Source organism: Eucalyptus grandis, chromosome 7 (genome assembly GCF_016545825.1).
Source record: "Eucalyptus grandis isolate ANBG69807.140 chromosome 7, ASM1654582v1, whole genome shotgun sequence".
NCBI classification, from domain to species: Eukaryota; Viridiplantae; Streptophyta; class Magnoliopsida; order Myrtales; family Myrtaceae; genus Eucalyptus; species Eucalyptus grandis.
The window spans coordinates 10,970,489-10,979,343 of record NC_052618.1 but is presented as its reverse complement, the minus strand read 5'-3'; the positions used below and the strand labels follow the sequence as shown (position 1 = coordinate 10,979,343).

Here is an 8,855-nt window from a genome sequence, read left to right as displayed (position 1 = left end):
TCCATGTTTCCTTCCTTCCTTGCTAACAGAAAATATACAACATTACATGCTATTTACAATTTCCAGATGAACCCCGCATGCTCAACTCGAGCAGAATAAAGACACCAGAAAATCAGTGGCAGCCCGGGACTGCCGTTCTCTAGGGCAGTCAATCTTCGGCAGTCGCTGCCAAAGAGATGTTACCTGGCAAAAAAAGTATCATATTATAAGCTTGGCCACGCCTTGGGAGTGTTTGCAAGTCATCAATATGCCGCTGACCATTAGGTGGTTCGAAGAACTGCAGCAGCTATACCAGCGCACTACATACAATTTTAAGTAGGAAAAACTATGACGACACCCCAGCATTTTGGCTTTCATAAGATTTACACAAACACCAAAGAAAGCAGAATATTGCTCCATTCTGTTATTGCTATCTGAATGTCTAGCGTAATGAGTTAATTAAAACTTATGGAGAAAACGGTAGAACGTGACAAGTTTGTTAGGGAATTGGGAAACGGACCAGACACTACAAATACAGTTGCTCCAATTTAAAAGTTTAGACTGTTAATGTTATGATTTTTGGAGTAAATAGTACAAATGTGGTAAGTGGATGGAGGTATCTTCCCATTAGCCCCAGAAGATCTTCAGAGAAATGAATCTAAAAGGGATGACATTTAAAAACCTTATGACAATTTGATTTTTTAACCAGGTGAAGCAGAACCAGCAGAAGTAGGTGGCTTCCTCACAAAAGGATGGCCTAGCAACTGTGCTGCAGAAGGCCGATCCTTCAGGTCTACTTTCAAGCATTTGCGGATGAAGTCTTGAGCGTCTCTTGACAAATATTCAGGAATTTCAGGAAGTAGACCAGTGAAAATTTTCTCCAACACTTGCTCCTGCCACAACGGGGGAGAAAAGGAAGCAGAGGCTAGTGTTAATCATAAATACAGGGGAAACTAACATATGACAGCTGGATAAATCAATAAGATCTGTTGACAAATCTAAGCTCATCATGCTTCAGGCAATCATCTACCATGATCATTCTGGAATCACAGATATTGCAGAAGTGGAAGACATGGATGATATTTAACAGTTCACTGGGACCAATGTGTGAAGCCTTTTCCAACTACTGCCAATTAAACATAAGTATCTATCGCTTTTGGCTCAAAATTCTCAAGTGTCCAACATTAACAAAAACGTAAAGGGAAAGGAGGTGTTAGTTGCATGTTTTAAGATGGCTTTGATTAGGACGGCATTACTCTTTCTCCTTTATAATAAATAAAATTCAAAGATAAGCACAAAGCCGTGCAACCTTCACAATTCACTCACAAGACCAGAGCACTCCAAACTTAAGCAGCACCCATTCTATCAACAAAAGAGCACTACTGTCCTGTCGTGCCCTGCAAAGGAATTGTACCAGTAGGTAATTTACCATCCCCAATGGAAAACTTACTACTTAAATTAAGGTGACAACTTGACATATCACATGAAGATCGTCATAATTTTCAAAAGTTACCAACCAAATTGAAAAGTACCTAACTTCCATATACAAAGTAACCCACCCAAGCAGAGAGGACAACTATCCAGGTCAATGATTGATTCATAGAAGAGAAGCGGACAATCAACACTCAAAGCCAATAAGGGAATCGCCAAGGTTGATAATGGTGAGTGACAGATCGGAGGACAACCACACAATGAAAGGACGCAGAAGGGAACATGAAGCAATCAATGTCAGTGCTGCTCTCAGAACTGGAGCAGAGATGGCAATGACAATATTAGCATTTGTATCTCTCTTGGCTAGTCAAGTACCACGTGACAGTGAAGGAGAAGATTAATGGATTCTTGAGACTGAATCGTAGGGTCACATGTGTACCCGATATATATATAGGTGATTTACTATTTACATATATACAATAGGTGATTATCTAAACATATGCCACCGTACACTCGGTGTACACTTGTACTAGTAATTGAAAGTATTAGACAGCAATGCCAAATTACTTAAAAGAGAGAGTCAAGATTCAAATATTCAACCAAGTTTCATACCATTTTAGTAAACCATTTGCTCCAGAATCCCAACCATCAACCATACATACCATGCATATCTTTTAATACCGCCATACTCTTGATAATTCTTGTCACAAGGCTGATTAGAGAACCCGCAGCAAATAGTAAGAGAGAAAGAAGAAGGGAGAAGGAATAGAGAAGAGGAGAATGAGAATGTAAAAGAAAGAAACAAAGAGGGGGCTGTAGATTTCTGTAGTAACAGAAACCCTACACCCATTGTATTTATATTGAATATAAATTGTATATGACAATAATACCCTTATGTAAGTAAAAAAGGAAATAAAACTCTGATAATAAAGGAAACTTAATTAAAGTAACTTAACACTCCCTCTCAAACTGGAGCATATAGGTCACCCATGCCCAGCTTGGAACAACCAGCAACAAAAGCAGGACGAAATAATGCTTTGGTAAACATATCAGCAAACTGATCTCTAGAGGCAACGTAAGGAGTAGCAACCAGCTTCTACTTCATAGCATCCCGAACAAAGTGACAATCAACTTCTATATGCTTAGTTCACTCTTGAAAAACAGGATTCCCAGCAATATAAATAGCTGCTTGATTATCACACATCATATCAATAGGTTGATTAATCGAAAATCCAAGCTCCTGGAGAAGAGATTTCAACCACAACAATTCGGCCACAGTATGTGCCATAGCACGATATTCAGCCTCTGCACTAGACCTAGCAATGGTAGTTTGTTTCTTGCTTCTCCAAGTAACTAAATTACCACCAATAAAGGTGTAATACCTAGTTGTAGATCGTCGATCATATGTTGACCCAGCCCAATCAGCATCAGAATAGCCAACCAGAGTGGAAGAACCATTAGATTTATCAATTAGTCCCTTACTGGGAGAGCTTTTAAGATATCGAAGAATGCAACATACAGCATCCCAATGAGCCTTCTTAGGTGACTCCATAAACTGACTCACCACACCAACAACAAAAGAAATATCGGGACGTGTAACGGTAAGATAATGAAGTTTCCCTTTGGCATTAATATAGACCTTCACAGCTTGGGCCCATAACAAGTAGTTGGAGGATCCATTTAATTTAATAGCGGTAATTTGAACATTGACACTATCTGTAGGAGCCTTAGTATCACTCATGACGATAATCTCAATATAAATATATCTAGCACTAATCAAGTAGGCTGAAACTTTAGTGCAAGAAACAAAACAGCAACACTGATGTATAATCAGATGTAATTGGCTCCATCAATTAACCAAAGGGATGCTGAAAACTCATAAATATAGACTACTGTATAGAAGAAGATATCTGACCAGAAATCTCGATTCAAATAATTATATGCTTGACGGAAACCCAACAAGACCAGTCAACCATAATCAATAAAGTACTCCGATTCTTGAATCCGCTAATCAGTAAGTGTTGTAATCCATGTTCACAAACTGAACCTGATGAATCTTATATCTTCCGATCTCATATGTATCAAGACTTGAAGAGAAAACAGATAAAAATTACATCTTTAGGTGGCTGTGCAGCAGAGAAGAAGTAGGGTTACTAGGGGACTCTCAAACCAGCAATAGGATCAAGTAATCAGGTAGTTAGACCTGCTCTGATACCATGTCACAAAGATGATTAGAGAACCCGCAGCAAATAGTAAGAGAGAAAGAAGAAGGGAGAAGGAATAGAGAAGAGGAGAATGAGAATGTAAAAGAAAGAAACAAAGAGGGGGCTGTAGATTTCTGTAGTAACAGAAACCCTACACCCATTATATTTATATTGAATATAAATTGTATATGACAATAATACCCTTATGTAAGTAAAAAAGGAAAAAAAAATCTGATAATAAAGGAAACTTAATTAAAGTAATTAACACATTGAATTCTCTGTCCTCTCTCTTTTCTATGTGTGCTCTTACTCATTTTGTTTTCTTAGAATGATGGCCTAATGGACTCGTCACAACATGCGCTCAACTTATTTAGTGACTGAAGCATAACATGGATCTCACGGATATAAAACATAAAAAGAAGGTTACTTAATTACATACATCTCCGAATTCAGCATATGGCCTCTTTCTTGTTAACATCTCTAAAACAGTGCACCCAAGGCTCCAAATATCAGCTGCCAACCCATAGCTTCTGTTCCTTCCACTGTTGATGACCTGCAGTTTTACAACCAACGAGGATGAAAAAGAAATGTTAAAGAAATGCGTCTTCTACAGCCAATGATAGTATGTTAGAAAGATGGCAGCAGAGGGTGCACACCTCAGGTGCCATCCAGAAAATAGTTCCGCTGGAGGAATTAGCATCATTCGATTCAATGGCCTGGATAAATAAACACAGGAAGTTGATATGTTATCTTGGAAAAGTAAAAGACAACACATGCTTCACTTTGTGCATGTCTCTACGTGCGTTTGTCATGCATGCATGCGTATGTATTTGTACATGTGTATCTGTTGCTTGCACGCACTTTATCCATGCATATGTATTTGAGCATGTGCCTTTGCTGCTCTCGCGTGCAAAGTGAGAGTGATTTTTTTGTCCACTTACAGATAAACATTTACCACAGTTTCAAGTTGCATCAGTGCCAACAAAAAAAGTTGCGTGGTGTACTGGCAGAAGAAGGAGGGGTCCTATTTTATTGATCCCTCATTGCCACAAAACAATGTGGTGGATTGTAAATGTAGTAAACCAAATTTTCTCATGCAGACTATGGGATGCTCAATTAATGGGCCCATGAAGAATTAAATGACTTCATTTTCTCATCCTTTGATTCCTTTTTATTAGTCCTGAGAGTTCAACCTGAATCTTCAGTTTGCAAGATATTGTAAATCATTCACCACCAGAAAACAAAGGGTTAATCAATTGCAAGACAGGCACTTTTTAGAAGGGAGAAAAAAATTACTTTCATTGTGAGAGAGAGAGAGAGAGAGAGTTTGCTTTCACTGACTGGACATACATTTGCCATTCCAAAGCCGGCAAGTTTCACAGATCCACTTGTGCCAACCAGTATTTTAGCACATCTAATATCCCTACAGAATGAAGGAACTGGAAGCATGAGAAACCAGCACATATGCTAGTAAGATATATAGAAGGTTAAAATTTTCATCACTCACAGTTAACAGTATTACAAATTTATATTTCCATCTTCAAGCATTCAAATAGTAAAAGAATCTTGTCGATGCTAAATATTGCTGAACAAGCTCGTAATGCTACTTCATTGTTTCCTGATTATCACAAGAATTCTAATTCTCATAACACTACATTTTGGTTAAAAGATTTGACAACTCCCTTAAATCAACAAAAAGCATTCGGACAAGTAAACGAGGTATCATCAAAAGGCAACTTGGAGGTGTGCCATCAAACAAAATATATAAATCTCAATGTGCTCTTTTTGTTTGACTATGATATCTTTCCTTGACAAAATCAACCTTCCATCAGAAATGAGAAGTGTGAATCACTATTTCAATTAGACAAAACTACTAATGCAAAGTTAAGCATCTTTCTTCTACCTGTGTATCACATTCTGGCCATGAAGATACTTTAAACCCTCTAGAATTTGCCTAGTGTATGCGGAGACTTAGGATTCTCTCAAGATGCATTTGCGGTAAAAAGTTGAAAGTGAACCTCTAGGCATGAGCTCAAGGAATATGTAAAGCTTCTCGTCATCCTGGAAGGGAGGGAGTGAAAATCACGTACGTTAGAATATCCAACTCAAAAGTTTAAGCTATTTAGTGGAACAAGACAAAGTATATAAGGCACACTAAAACTACATAGACAAGCGATGAGGAATACTGTAAAACCCCCTCTCGTGTGCAAATGGATTGAGAACAGCATATGGAATTGCTGAAAAGGTCGTCAATAAATTGTGGCAGAACTTGGTTCCAAAATTATGTCAAAACTCAAAAGATTATACTATTACGTGAAAGAGGTCTACATGTATACAAGGCCCACTGAAACCCCCATAAATACATTGGAGACAACCATAGCAGATAGCAAATAAAATGAAACAAACATCAGTGACATTTAACTTATTCTCATCCTAATGATGCCAGACGTCTGGGCCTCTTATAACACCTAACCAATCATTGGATCAAGACAACACCCTTCCCACGGCAATCAAGTGTACAAAGACAACAGGCTCCAATACAAGGCCCTGAGGAAATTACTTTCATAGGGACTAGAAATCATTGTTAAGTTGGTTATGCTTCCTGAATTGCACTTTGATACCAACAACCTCCTCAATAAACGATCAGTGTCTAGGGAGAATCTGCTTGATGGGGGTTAATTTAGTAGGAGTTTACATCAGATGACAATTTAAAAGTAACTCTGTGAACTTAAATAGGAAAATAAGGCAAGAATGAATGTGACCGAGCTCTTCGTTCATTGGTTTCCTTCTACAACACAAATACTTCACCACGGTTTCAAGTTGCATCAGTGTGAACGGAAAAGGTTGTGCAGTGAACTGGCGGAAGAAGTAGGAGTCCTATTTCATTAATCCCTCATTGCCACAAAACAATGTGGTGGATTGTAGGTGTAGTAAACCAAATTTGGTTTGAAAGCAATGCTCTTTTGCATGTTTCATCGCCAAAAAGAAGTTATGTCATGTTTAGAAAAGAACAAAAAAACAGGTACTTGAACATTTAACCCACCACGATGGGAACTATTTCCCACACTTGAACAATGATCAATTCCATATTCAGTTTTCTCTACTTGGGGAGGTAAGAACTATATGATGCTGCATAAAAATGAGTAGTGTTATAAAAGACATGCTGGACTAGGATAGATGAAAAAAATCAGCTCATGGAGGAACTTCATTTTTATTGCTAAAGCCATGACCAGTTATAGTTGAGGGAGGAAAGGTCGGCCCATTAGTCACGTGGACCATCAGATGGTCAATTAAAGGACCCACGAAGAATTAAATGACTTCACTTTCTCATCCTTTGATTCCTTTTTATCAGTCCTGAGAGTTTGACCTGAATCTTCAGTTTGCAACATATTGCAAATCATTCACCACCAGAAAACAAAGGGTTAATTAATTACAAAGCAAGCACTTTAAAGAAGGGAGAAAAAAAATTGCTTTCATTGAGAGGGGGAGAGAGAGAGACTCCATAAACTGACGTCTACTCTACGTATTTTCTTTCTCATATAATTACTATTACGGGTAATGGTCAATTCATCACAAACTTTTCTTGTGGTGGAGGGGACCTAAAAATGACCGTCTCTGTCATGAGTCGCCGTTACTGCTAAAAAGCCAAAACTGCCATGATCTTATTCACAGGATAATTGCAGCTAATACATGCAGTGATGATGATGCCACCACTGTATTGTGGCTGCTATAACAGTCCTAAATATTTTGCTCAGTTCCAGTGATATCATAATCGATGCTAATGTGAAAGATACTGCAGAAAGCAACTTAGCAAGAAGGAACCACACCTTGTCTGTGCCGATATATTGAACTATGTTCTCATGTTCAAGCTGTCTATAAAGCTTAATTTCCTGAAATGAAAGCAGAGTATCACTAGGAAGAAAGAGTCAAAAGAAAACCTATTGAACACACACCTGATCTATGGTTGTAGACGGCATAGTTTTGCATATACGTCAGCTTGGCAATTACAAGATCGAGGTTAGTCAAGTAGTCTTGCCTAAGGGCCAGTTCACAAGATACAAAAAGAAACGAGCAGTTACCTGCTCAAGCTGCAACGAGATCTGATTGCCTTGGCTTCCTTGATCTAACAAAGAACCTCCTTTACAGCGAAAAAGGATCCATTACTGTGGAAATAGAGAAGGAAGAGAGAGAATATAAATGCGAATTCTTTCATGAATGATGCTCTGACCAGAACTTGTTAACATAATTCATCCACTCCAGATGATATAAAGAAAAAAAGCAAAAAAAAAAAAAAAAAAAGAGTTGTTCTTATTAATATCACTAAGATAAAGCCTTATCTTTCAGGATTTGAATTTACAATCATTTCACAGTTTCTAAAGCATGTTTCCTGCAACACACTGATTTATCACACTATCCATTCTTCAAAAAAAAAAAAGGTTAAAAAAAATTGCACGCTATTAAAGCTAGTACATTTATCTTTACTTCATCAATCTGTTCAATAATAAAGAAAGATATTCCATAAATTCCACATCGGTCAGGCTAGAACCAATTCCCAACATGTGACCCCATTCCCAACATGAAGCACAGAAACATTATGATGGGAGAACGCAATTGTACTTCGCCCTAAAGATTGCTTATACCAAGAATGACTAGACGATTATCAAAGAGAACAAATTACTCAGTGTTAACTTCATAAACAGATGCCCCATTTCCCAACGGCCCCCACTTTTGCCATGAGGTGATTTTTTGTTTGAAACTCCCGTCAGGAGAAATAAGGCGCGATGGTTGTAAACTGGCGACAGGAGAGGTGTTCCCCACTTCATCCTCATCCGCAGACTCCTCATCTTCAGTAGAGGTGTTTCCCACATCATCCTCATCCTCAGACTCCTCATTTTCAGCAGCAGTTGACAAAGAATCGTCGGAATCATCTGTATCTGACCAATTCACTTCAATCGAAGGGCAGGCGTTAAAGATCGTCGAAGGGCAGCTGTGGAAGATCGTCGAAGAAGTGCCAATCGAGCAAGCGCTTTCCTCCGTCATTTGCGCGAGTCTCCCTCATGCGCGCTTCGCAGACGAAAAAAATCAAAGGCGTGCAGACGAGAAACTCAAGAAAGGGAAAAAAGGGAATTGCAGTGGGTTCCAGATGGCTACCTGGATAATAATGGTGGCTGATTTTGTATGACGACTTCGAAGGGACGACTATTTCCACTCCAATTACGACGTGCGTTTCCCAAAGCCTTG

At 38.6% G+C, this 8,855-nt stretch overlaps 1 pseudogene; it reads right to left on the bottom strand.

Annotated features, from left to right (window-relative positions):
- Positions 1-465: 465 nt before the first annotated feature.
- On the bottom strand, positions 466-8,654 carry LOC120295836 (annotated as a pseudogene).
- Positions 8,655-8,855: the final 201 nt, after the last annotated feature.